Here is a 14213-nt window from a genome sequence, read left to right as displayed (position 1 = left end):
TAGATTAATATAAAAATATCTTAAATAATTGTAAAAAGGGGACACAATTCAAAAACCAATCCTTGACATAGTTTAAGAAACATAACACATCATATTAAACAAATGATCTATTACGGTCGTCTGGAGTTTGGAATTTAGACCTTTTGGATATACCGTATTAAGACGGTGAATCCCATATGTTTTCTTTAACAGACGTTCCATCTTAGAATCAGCTATAACGACAGATTGAATGGAAAAATCTTGCAAAGTATGGGAACTGTCGTTAACATGTGCAGCAACATGAGATTAAAATGAATGATCGATGTAATTCTTTTTATGTTTGATTTATGTTGGTTCATGCGTTTAGATACTTGTTAACTAGTTTATCCAATATATTGGATGCCACATTTTTTGCGCCATGGGAAACCTTGTCCCCCCCCCCCCCCGGTCAGTACGCTACAGCTTACTAGTAGCTTCTCGTTGATCGGTTATTCTTCACGGGGTCTTCCACCAAATAACTGTATGCCTTGAATAGCCTATCATGTGCTGAAAAATGGCATTAATCACAGAAAACCCAACCACTCTAACCGTGTTACGCTACACTATGTTTACAATTTACGATTGGTGAGAATCGTAACATCCAGAAGAGCTGAAGAGACTACCTTCTTCTAAAGGTGGCGCTCACCACATAATATGTACTTTTGAGAGAGTGACATATGTAAGGTGAAGTAGTTCGCATTTAAAACATGCACAGTGGAGAGAATGTTGGCATACCTCTATGTTACATTAATGTAATGTGGATGATATTTCTTTGGATATTGTACTTTTGGAAATTTTACATGATTTAAGTATACTGCTAACTAAAATGACTGCTCCCTTGTGTTAAAAAATCAGTCTGAATTAGTCTAAAGTGCACTATACATAGCAGCTATTAAAATAGGGAAAATGAATTTTGCCAGACTAGACAATACCAGCTTCTGAAAGCGCAATGAATGAATTACCAAATATATAAAATGTAAAAAAAAGTTATCGGCTCTTTTTTATACAATTGACCTCTGAAGTTCAGGAAGTGAAAATGACCAAGTAGAGCTAGCACTTTTTGAAAGATGCACATTTGAAGTAAGGCCAAGCTGTATACTCTATAACCCATAGTACACCCATCAATCTCACACCAAAATAAAGAGAATTAAAGGTTCTTTGCATTATACCTAAGATATACAAGGTCTTTTTTAAATAGCCAGTATAACCAGTGAGGAGAGCCGGGAAAATTCTTTTTCTTTAAAATCCTAAACCTATGCAAAATGCGAAACTGTATAGCGCCACCAAAGTAGAAGTCTCAAACACGCAAAGCGCGGGCCGAATTACGGCCCGCCAAGCCGTATGCTGTGGCCCGCAAAATGATTGTCGTCACAAGGTGTCATGAGAGATACCAAGGTGGTGAGGCCTTTGGTCCATCGCAAATGCCTTCATGCGGCCCTCGGGGTAGTTCGAATTTGAGAACCCTGTTCTAAAGTATGCATTTTCTAGTATATCTTGCCTAATCAATTCTTAATTTTTATAGATAATACTGGAGTGCTTTGGTATCGTGGGTCTTAAAGTTAGCGATCGGCGAATAAGTAAGTAATGACACTGACCTTCAAGATATTATATGTGTCTATTTGGTAATCTGAGCTCCATATTAACATACATTTAATTTCGAGTTTAAGTCAGATGATTAAACAGGGCATATGTAACTACCTGTGACGGGGAGTGGTGTCAGAATAGTCGGTAAGAATGGGCACACCAACATGAGCATGAAAGTACATGTTAACCACAGACTGTTTAAACAAAACCGGGTGTTACATACAATGAAAAGTAATAAATCATGTACAACAAACTTCTTAAATCAACACACGTCAGTTGTGAAAGCCACCAGAAAACAACAACATTAACATCCTTCATATTTTGACTTTATTTACTACCATATATTCGATCTCCTGCTTATTCACAAAAATTGTAATCCTGTGATCTGACTCTTACATAAAATCATTGGATATTATCAGACGACAAACCGGTTAACCGATTCATTACGGTGACGTATATTTTAAGAAGATATAGATTTGTTTGAGAACATGGAGTACGGCCACGTTTTGCAAAAGTTAAATTCACGGGTGTATTTTTACAACAGTGAACTCGCCAGCAGTACCGACATTTCCCCGAGATAAAACTGGTGATGCAGAGCTAATAACGTATGGTCATCCAGTGTGGTATATAAGATAATCACACGATAGGTGGCTCTATGCAGAAAATGACCGATAACCTCGAGTACCGCGATACTAAAGAACCCGCGAGGCTATCATATAATTGCCGATCTTCTTCTATCGAATCGCACTCTTATCTCGCTGGAAGTGCCTTCTCACACAAGAAGAAACATACTCCCCATAGTGCTAATAGTTTCAAGCAAAATCAATATATGTACAGTTTATGTAGAAACATAATACATATTTATGATTTTTAGCTAATTTAGAAAGAACTACTAATAATATCCAATGATATAAAGTTCGGCGGATTAATATTTCCGTAACTATATACGGGTGTAACGACAGAGGACAAGTAAGTGAAAAGCAAACAAAGAAATAACTCAGAAGACAATATATATTTGACACGTTTCGGAATTTCTTCGCTATTAACAGTACCATCCACAACTAATTTTTGTTAAAAAGCAACTCTGATATCGATCGAGTTACATATATGCATGTAATATTTATTATTCATATTGACACTGAAGAAAATCAAGATTACTGGAAGGTTTGACACACGCGATGTACATAAGTTCCCATGTGTATGCAAAATGTAAGGCATATTGCCTCTTGTTTAGTCTTTATCTTTAACAGTGAAATTAATATCGCAATCATAAGTATCCTATTCGAATTGGATTTTTTTTTTTTATATTTCCGACTTAAATTCACCAGATGAAAAGTTGTTCCACTGCCTTGTAAAAAGATGTTCTACTACCACGACAGAATACGTTTCAGTATTAATTTAACCCTGTGCCAGGCACAAAGAAGTAATCCGTACACGCAAATTATACACATTTTGAACCCGTATGAATTGAATGCGCTCGCCCCCACCCCAAACCACCACCACAGCGTTCCAGCACTTTATCCAATGAGGGATGATGTGTCTTTATGTATGACGACTGTAGTAAAATGTAGAGCTGGGTGGAGTGTGGGTTGCTGTGCTGAAACATAAATCGTCACATTTAAGCAAAAGGCGACACAGATATTACTGAGATGGTGGTATTTTAAGGTCACGGTATCAGAACGTTTATGCCGATATCCTCTTTCTTCAGATTGATCTGCAAGGCTGTTCTCCTGTGTAAGGGGGGGGGGGGAGGAGCTAAACAAGTATTTGCAAAATATTAACATAAATAAGACAAATTAGGTGTACCGCGTACTTAAATAAGACAAATTAGGTGTACCGCGTACTTAAATAAGACAAATTAGGTGTACCGCGTACTTAAATAAGACAAATTAGGTGTACCGCGTACTTAAATAAGACAAATTAGGTGTACCGCGTACTTAAATAAGACAACAACAGTTACACAATGTACCAAACTCAGACAGTTGCAGTGTATCGAAATCAGATATCAGTGGGGGGTGTGTGTGTGTGTGTGTGTGTGTGTGTGTTTGATTGGATTTTTAACGTAGCTCTAACAATTTTTCTGTCATGTCACTACAATCTATGTAGTGTGGCAAACATGTATCAATCATGATTTCCCATGCAGTGCATTATCCTTACACCAGGCCGATCCTAACACTAACCTCTTAAAGCTGAGCGCCTATCGCGGCAGCTGTTAGTACCATTTTTAAAAGTCTTTGGTATGACTCAGCCGGGGTTCTAACCCACGACCTCCCATATCCGAGGCGGACGCACTTACCACTAGGCCACCGGGGCGGTCACAGATATTAGTGGCACGATGTACCCAATACAACAACATCAATCGCAATGTGTACCAAAATAACACAAAATCAGTCACACAGCGTACCAAATATAGAACACCAATCGCAACGTGTACCAAATTAAGACAAAATCAGTCACACAGTGTACCAAAATCATACAAGGTCATGCGCGTGTTGTACCAACATAAAACAGACCAGACGCACCACTGTCTACCGAAATAAAACAAAATTGATAGAGCAGGTTCGCTTGTTCGTCTGCAACGAAATATTTCTCATCAATCTAAACGGATAATTTTCATTTTTTTGTTAACTAAACCTTATTGTTTAGATTATCATCGATTTCTGCTAAACACGTATTAAAATATTTATCCGGCACGTGAGTTATTTTATTTCGAGATATTTTCTCGTGGGAAGCAGCTATTGCCAGATCAGTGATACAGGCGTACAGATTATGATGCTGTGGTGGTTGAATCCTAAGTGTACTGACCACTGTCGCTTGTTGAACAGCGTACAAGTCCATTATCATGAAAAGATTAAATTTTGCTATCCGAGCCCTACATCAAATTAGGAGTTAGCAACTAAAATAATATGCCGCTTTCAACAGAATGGGATAAAATATATAAATTTCATTTAAAGTCGGTTTTCGCAATACGGGTATGCTTATTTACAAATGCTGAGAACAAAATTTAAAGAATATTTTGATTTTGTTTTCTAATGTAGCTTTAACAATTTCCAGTCATATCGCCACGATGTCTGCAGTGTCGCAGTTTAGTGATGTCTAGCACTGGGGCATCATGCTGCAGACATGTAGCATGATGTCCCACCCAGTCACATTATCCTGGCACCGGGCCGACCAGTCCTAACGCTAACCTCTTAATGCTGAGCGACTAGCGAGGCAGCTTTTAGTACTATTTGTATGTCTTTGGTATGACTCAGCAGGGGTTCGAACCAACGACCCCCTCAATCCGAGGCGGACGCGCTAACCACTTGGCCACCGGAGTGGTATGTAAAAAATATTACTTCAGTTAAACTTGGACCTGGGTGACTAAGCCGCCTAACATTAAAAATAAAATAAGAACAAAAACAGTTTTACATTGCTTTCTTATATGAGATGCCTAAATTCGAAGCCAAATTAGGAAAATTCAGAATTTTTCGTAATTGTGCTTCAATAGTAAAGTTCTTAACAATCAAATGTTTGAATTGTCAGTTTGCTTGCAAATTTTGTGCCCACTTCTTTTATTGACTATGGCGCCTGTTTAATTGGTCCGATATCCCTTCAATCTCCAATATTAACTAAACGTTTAGATCGATACAAAATGACTATAACACCGTGCATGATATATTTTTCAATTAGGTCTTTTTAACCAGAGAGAAACCCGCGAAATTTAGACTGCGCGAAAATTCTTCCAAATATAAGTAGAACAGATATTGATTTTATCTCAGATACTTTCTTGAAACCTGATTAAATTTCACCACTGAGACTCCATTCTATCAGATCATTTCAGATCGAATTAAAACAAATTGGTTCGCCAGGTTGCTTAATTGGATTCCTTTCGCCTATAAAATAATATGTCAGTACGCTAATATTGTAATGCAAACCCCCCCCCCCACCTCCCACGTTTGTTTTTCGTTTGGTTGTAGGTAAAATAGAATATCTCGTCAAAATATGTCAAAATTGTAATTAACCTGACAAGATACAAAAGCGGCATGTTTTTCAGTAAGGTCAGCTACGTAGCTTTCCATTAATATCAGATATATATATATATATATATATATATATATATATATATATATATATATATATATATATATATATATATATATATATATATATATATATATATATATATATATATATTACACTGAACATCATGAATGGGGATAGAAGAGAAATAAAACGGTTACTTGTGGAATTTGGATAAAATTGAGGTTTTACTTTCTTTTTTTAATAGCAAAACTTTCAAGAAACCATGTAGTTAATACGGAAACAGAGTTAAATTTAAAAAACAGATGCTGCTGTATCAATCAAATGTAATTTAGTCCATACTTGGGTAGGTATATGTAACTGCATACACCCTGGGTAGGTATGTGTAACTACATACACCCTGGGTAGGTATGTGTAACTACATACACCTTGGGTAGGTATATGTAACTACATACACCTTGGGTAGGTATATGTAACTACATACACCTTGGGTAGGTATATATAACTACATACACTTTGGGTAGGTATATGTAACTACATACTACATACACCTTGGGTAGGTATATGTAACTGCATACACCTTGGGTAGGTATATGTAACTGCATATTAAGAAAGAACTGAAATTACAGTCTTCTGCTGCATATGGGGAATTTTTTAAAATCATCATTGCAACTTTACAAAATGTTGCTCTTAAATTAAATACTTAAATTTATCGACATTTGCCATTCTATGCATGCATGTATGTACGTACGTATGTATGTATGTATGTATGTATGTATGTATGTATGTATGTATGTATGTATGTATGTATGTATAAGTGTTTAGAGTGTTACAATTAAATATGTAAGGTATTTTTGTATAGATTTATGAATAAACATGTGTCTGCATAAATGGATGGAATGGTGGATGATCCCAAAAAACAGAAATGGAAATGTAAGAATATAAAAATACTATATGTAATAATTTATGCATATTCTCTCTATATCTCTCTCTCTATCTATCTCTCTCTCTCTTTCTCTTTCTCTCTCTCTCTATCTCTCTCTCTCTTTCTCTCTCCCTCTATCTCTCTTTCTCTCTCTCTCTCTCTCTCTCTCTCTCTTTCTCTCTCTATCTATTTCTCTCTCTCTCTCTCAGTAAAAACCTCTGACACAGTTATACCAGAAATAGTCTAATTCGCTAATTTTGAATCCACTACTGTGATATCTCATACTCATATTTCCTCGAAATTGTAAACTATGAGACCAAAGCCCCCCCCCCCCCCCCCAACTTGGCACCCCACATGGCATGGGGTAATATAAAGGAAAATAAAACACACTCACCAAAGAAAAGAAAAAAACTCTGCAGCCTTTCGTCATACGTTTCAACATCATTTTTCGTATATTATAACTTCCGATCGACAACTGCTACAACATTTACATAACCCCTTAATCTTCCTTTCTCTTGAATAATGAAAACTTCAATGCAGGTGTCTGTTCACTAATTTGGTTTTTATCCTTAAATTTTCTACATCAAGTACCTGTTGATCAAACGGCTCATTCGTGTCTATTATTTGCATCTTAAAGTCCTCAGGGACATGTTTGGATTTTTTATATATATAACAGTAGGTTCTAACGGATAATTCGGATGTATCATCAGCATCTCCAAGTCCATGTAATTTACCACGAAATTCATATTATTGACAGAATAGTAATAGTTTGTCTATCTTATAAATCCCCTGTATTTAATTCTTTCATAAACTTGCAGTATTTTCTTTAATGAAAGGCGCATAAGTTTTACAATAATATTTTGGTGATCTTTAAATAAACGAAATTACCGGACATTGCATATGGAATTGATGTGCACATCACCCATAAAATAATCTTGCACATTTGCTTACAAAGTCCATGTCTTTTTGCAATCAAAGTTTCTTGAGAGAATTCCTATATTTTAGTTTCTTTTTTCTATTTGTATTGTTGTCCAGCATCAAATTACCCTAGATGGCTTTCATCAAAATCAGTAGCAAGATTGACAGTGTCGTTGATGCGATTGGAATATCTTCAATATATTTGTAATCATCATCTTCCTGCTAAGGGTATTCGTATTATTTCTTTACAAAATCTTCTATATCTTCTGCCGTTTGTTTAGGTTCTTTTAATAGTGACGATTTTATTATCGATGAATAAATAAGACAAAAACTGTAAAATCATCTAGGATGTTTGGTTGTCTTCAAAGAACCTCAAACAAAACATTTAACAATGGAACTTGAAAACTACAAATATGAATGGAACATAGATTACTGCAACTCGAAGATGCAAAGAGACAAATAGTAAAAATTTACTGAAACAAAACCTTGAAGACAATGGACGAGAGACAAATCAAGATCACATGAGATCTCCGCAAATGGTACAGCTAATAAACTTTCGAACTCGTTCCTCCAAAACTGAATTTTTTGTAACTTTATTAATTAGCAATTTTTTCCCCGAGCGATAATTTAGACAATCCGAGCAATAGTTATGAAGTGCACATAATCCAATACATCTGTTACAATTTAGAAGTCAGTTCTATAAAGAAATTCAAAGAATGGGATACGGTTTATGTGTTGCCGACACCTAAAAATGTATAGTTATCACAGTCAGATCTATAATACCATTATTTTCATAGCAAATATTTGTATTTGCTAGACTCTCAACCAGTTTCTTCTTTCTTCAGGGAGACCCTGTATCATATTATTTAATGACCTTAGCAAGCAATTACAGAGAGGTACGTTTTACTTATATAATATCATTAACATAACAGATGGAGAAGGAAACGAAATAGATTTTTACGGTAAGCCTGCGACGTGTATTTTCCACGTTAAGTTAATAATTTAATGTTCACAGAACTCGTGCTAAAGCATGGAGTATCAAAGGTAGTCCTACAATGTAAGACATAGCACCTATTGTTTTGTTTTAGTGCTAGCACACACGCCTCCCAAGAAAAATATCGGGTGATGTGTCTTATGTTGTAGGACTATCTATATCAAAGGTAGAACACCTCTGAGAGGTCCGAATGACATAGGTTCTTTTCTGAGCATTTAAAGTAATATATATATATATATATATATATATATATATATATATATATATATATATATATATATATATATATATATATCATTTCGTCAAGGAATAGACTGTGATTTCCCAAATTTGCATGAATCCAGTAAAATAAACTGATATACAGTTTGTTCAGGGACGTGTTAACACTACAAATAGTGGCACATGCACAATTGTGCGCACGCCACTATAATTCAACTCAACAACAACACTACAATACTAAAGATTTTGTAGGAAAACCATTTGAATATACTGAGACGCGAAGAAAACAAGCTGATAATAAATAACAGCTATTTAACAGAGTGGCAATGAAAAAGACTTTAAAAAACTCAAATTAACACGAACATATTGATAAGAACAGAAACATAGTTTATGTTTGGGATATTTTACACGGACACGCAGACTTTAATTACTGCTGTACAAATATGGCAGGTTGCATAGGAAGTGCGTGCAATGCACAAGGGTCCATGCCTAACATCCAACCATAGTTACAAACAATACGGCAGCGGATGAACAGACACAGATTCTGTGGAGACATATGAAGAAGTTGTTTAAAAACACCTGTTAACGACTCTAACACTTTACATAAAAACTGGAGTAACGGAGAGATCTGAATAATGAAATCCAGCAGAACAACTAAAAAGCTAATTATGATATTTAACTTAATTAATAAATTACTGACATGAACAATATTATGCCTGGAAACATTAACACACTGTCAGAGTTCTATAACGAGACTAATATAACAGAGGTAAAAAAATTATTTTAAAAAATTTCGAAAACAAAATATGTAAAAATAAGTATGAATAAAGCAAAACAACTTAATATTTATCTATAACATATTTGAATGGTAAGATCCAAACAATAAAAAAGATGTTATTTTGATTGTATTTGACAAGAAGCTACATGCTGTAGTTGAAAAATCAAAATTATACAAGAAAGAATATGTTGATCGACAACTGGTTAACAGCATCGGTGTGGTAGAAGGCAGTGTTTGTACATTAGACACACAAATAAAGAAAAATTAAATGAGAAAGGATTTAAATGATTACATCGAAAATCAGTACTAAAGACACTGATGCATCTAATTTTACTGCAAATAGGAGAAAACTTTATATGAAAAAAACATGATAGCCAAACTGAATGATTTCCACTAATCTACTGATGAAGAGGTAAACTACGGTTATATATCGATTATAAGTGCGATGAGTATTAGAGTGTTGTTGCTAACAAGTCTGTATAAAAAGACAGACCATATGTAGGGTCGTTTTGTGGAAGATTGTGCAGAAGGGAAGGTATGTTTTATCATACAACAAACAGTACATATATAAATGCACGGAAAATACACGACTCCTCAAAAGCAGAGATAACCCGCAAGGAGTTAAATACTCGAGTCCAACACATAATTATATCACACAAACAACAGAGAAACATTCAACCTAGGCAAACCTTACAGATAAGCATTCCTTCTATAAGCTATGTCCACATATATTGATGTACAATATAGTCTTTCTCGCACTGTTTGATATGAAGGTAACGTAAGATGCTAAAAGTGAATGGAAAGTTCTTGTGAGGTATATTACCTCATCCTATGGAAGCTGGGTCTTTTCAAGTTCTTGTGAGGTATATTACCTCATCCTATGGAAGCTATGGTCTTTTCAAGTTCTTGTGAGGTATATTACCTCATCCTATGGAAGCTATGGTCTTTTCAAGTTCTTGTGAGGTATATTACCTCATCCTATGGAAGCTATGGTCTTTTCAAGTTCTTGTGAGGTATATTACCTCGTCCTATGGAAGCTAGGGTCTTTTCAAGTTCTTGTGAGGTATATTACCTCGTCCTATAGAAGCTAGGGTCTTTTCAAGTTGAACAATTACAATAACTTCATAACATACAAAGATTTGTGATTATCCGATTCAGTTAAGACAAGGCATACTTAATAAAGTATCATGAATGATAAACTGAGAAAGCTATGGTCAGGTGTATGCATTTAACATATATTTACCATGTCAACGATGAAGGATTATTGTCATATACGGACAGTGGTACTTTTTTAATATTATGCGTTTTTATGACTTTTACATCTAACCAAATTCATTACCTTATAATTTTGGTTGTGATCAGTGGCGTCGCTAGGGGGGTGCGGACCGCACCAGGTGACACCATCTCAGAGGGGTGACACCAAAATGAAAAATTGCAAATTTTACAGAGCACACACTGCTGGGTCTAGTCGGATTTCATAAGCGGATAACCGATCATAGTTAAATACATGACTAGCAGGCACAGCAGTGGCGTCGCTAGGGGGATGCGGGGGGTGCGGACTGCACCGGGTGACACCATCAAAGGGGGTGACACCAAAATGACATTACTAAGGATTCTGTATGGTCTGTTACGGAAGGAGGACCATGGGGGTGACACCATGAGCTACCGCACTGGGTGACACCAACCCGAGTGACGCCACTGGTTGTGATTAAAAAAAAAAACAATTTGTACTTTTGTATATTTTAAATTCTGTTAATTGCACATATCTTGCAAACTTCGGCAGACTTGTTTCGTCTTTCTCTTGTGAATGAAGCTTTTATTTTATGAAACAAAACTCTTGAACTGATACAACGTTCCACTCATCATTAGAAAGTACCGATTTTATTAATATGCGTTACACTTGATAGTTTGCATTTTGGTTGCCACTGTTGGTGAAATGTTTTTAATTCATTCTTCATGCCACGATACATCTTTTACGTCTCAACATCAATACTGAAAAGATTAGTACCAGTCATTAACGGCCTCGTTTTATCAGTCATTAATGGCCTCGTTATATCAGTCATTAACGGTCTCGTTTTATCAGTCATTAACGGTCTCGTTTTATCAGTCATTAACGGCCTCGTTTTATCAGTCATTAATGGCCTCGTTATATCAGTCATTAACGGTCTCGTTTTATCAGTCATTAACGGCCTTGTTTTATCAGTCATTAATGGCCTTGTTTTATCAGTCATTAACTGCCTTGTTTAATCAGTCATTAACGGCCTCGTTTTATCAGTCATTAATGGCCTCGTTTTATCAGCATATTTGTTTTTCAGTAAAACTTGTACATCAACCATCCATTCTGGCAGAGTAGTAATATCAGTATATGAGATGGCCACTATTGTGGCCATATTGAACATCAGATTGAAACCATCTTCGACCAACTATACATCATTAAAGTCTATTGGTGAAAAACACAAGGCAAAATTAATTTTCCATTCAGCAGGGTGAACAAAACCAAGTTTTCAAAATGACCGTTCTGGTGTCCATGTTGGATAAAAGACTGCACCATTTCCATTTAGGACCAACTAAACCTCATAAAAAAAAGTATTTTTAGTGAAAACAACATATTTGATATTTACCACTCTTTCAGGAGGAGTAGTGATAACAAGATCTTCAAGCTCTGGAGGTCATATTGATCAACGAATCAGCATCATTTTTTCTCAGTCATGACCAGCTGGGTACATAAAAGGTCAATATGACACCCATTTGGTGGAGTAGCAATAACTTGATCTGTTGACATTAGATCAGTCTCGTTTACATTTGGGACCAACTAGACTTCATAAGAAGTCTTAGTAAAAATGCCATCTTCATATCACCATTTTAAAATAGTAACGATGGTAAACTTTTCAAGATGGACATTGTGGCAGACATATTGGATATCAGATGTGCACCATTTTCATTTTGGACCAACTCATAAGAGGTCTACTGGTGGAAGTATGGCAATAACAAGATTTTCAAGATGACCACTGTGGTAGACACAATGGACATCAGATCAGTCACATTTCATTTACGATCAGGCTGACATGTTGATATGACCATTCATTCAGGAAGAGTAGTGATAACAATACTTTCAAGATGGCTACTGTGGTGCCCATGCTGGATACCTGAGTGGAATCCATTTTCATGTACCAACTAGACCATGACATGAATGTGTCTGCAAAGTGTCATGGCAATCCTGCAAGTATTTTAGGAGAAGCAGTGATAACAAAGTTGTGCTAACGAATGGACAGACGACAGACTGACGCAGGATTGACAGCAAACTGTCCCAAAAACTCTTGTCTATGACCAGTAGAGCTAACATGGGTCATTGCATTATCAGATGTCTTATGCTGACCAATAATCGTTCTAATAAGCCTCCTCGAGATTAATTCACAAATCAATCTACATCAATGCAGATTTTGTAAGGTCCAATATACAGATATAATGAACCTCTGAAAGTCACTGAAGCATGAAAAATATAACAGTGACCTAGTTTTGGCATGGTGAGGTATATTTTTTAGATGCATTCACCAATTCTGAGGAGTGTATGTGAAAAGGTGTCCAAGGTATCAATGATGTTCTATATCATGTGCTTCAGTTTTTTGTCCATGGCTAAGGGTTGTGGATGGAGATTTTGCATCCCTCACGTTTGCCAAGATTGTAAGTAGTTAACAATATGTCTGCTAAAATTTGAGTTTAAAGTGTAATCTTGTTTACGAGTTAGAGGGTTTTCAATTTGAAATGATTAGTTTTCCAGAAAAGTCTATTGTGTCGTAGGCCAAATTAAAAACTGTATATTATATATAGGGGTTGATCAACAAATAGTTCATTCTTAAGATCAGTCTCTGGAATCTATTTGTGATTATAGTGTATAGTTGTGTTAAGATAGAATTCTAAAATAATTATTTATTTAAATCATTCATTGGAATTACTAAGTGCTCATTGACTGGCTTAACACATCACTTGGAAGTTTTAAGAATTCATTCAAAGACATTCAGGATTGCATCCTTAGTATATCAGGACATTCAAGACCATTGGAATATCAGGACATATAAGACTACTGGAACAAATTTTAGAATTTTCTATACTTTCGGACTTGTGATACGATGGCTACAATCATTTGGAACTTAATTCACAATACTGTCCTTGAATTCTTACTCTGTATTCTCGGAAAACTATTGAATTGTACTAAAAATTTTGGTTACTTCCATCCATATCTCAAGACCTTGAGTTATAAGTCTGATGAACATGTAATGACGGAATGAATCAAGGAAAGAACCAAGAATTGAAAACTGCTATATACTCTGCCACCTTCCTGTTGTTGAGGCGACAAAATGTTTCTATTTGATTAAAACCTGTGACGTCTTGGACTTCAGTTTCAAGGTATGCATCTCCCTTCAATTTTTAGGCATGTTCTCCTTCCCTCCAGTTGCAGTTATATAACAATCTGATGATACTCTTCTTGTAGAAACAAGACAAAATTCCTCTTAAGAAAGATTGCAAGAAGAAACTACATATGACAGACAGAACACATGATATTGGGACCACTAAGTCTAGTCTTTAATGATGTTCACCTGATTCAAAATAAAAATTACACAACAGCCTGGTTCTTTAAGAACCAGAAAATGAAACCAAAATATAAGTCTAATCGATAAAATCAAAGCTAAATAAGTTTATTCCTCCTCCCAACAATGTATTAACTCCATCAACACAGAGGGGTATAATCAAACAGG

This window comes from Sinohyriopsis cumingii, chromosome 19 (genome assembly GCF_028554795.1).
Source record: "Sinohyriopsis cumingii isolate HCF-2022 chromosome 19, ASM2855479v2, whole genome shotgun sequence".
Classification (NCBI taxonomy): domain Eukaryota; kingdom Metazoa; phylum Mollusca; class Bivalvia; order Unionida; family Unionidae; genus Sinohyriopsis; species Sinohyriopsis cumingii.
Note: the sequence above shows the minus strand (reverse complement) of the source record.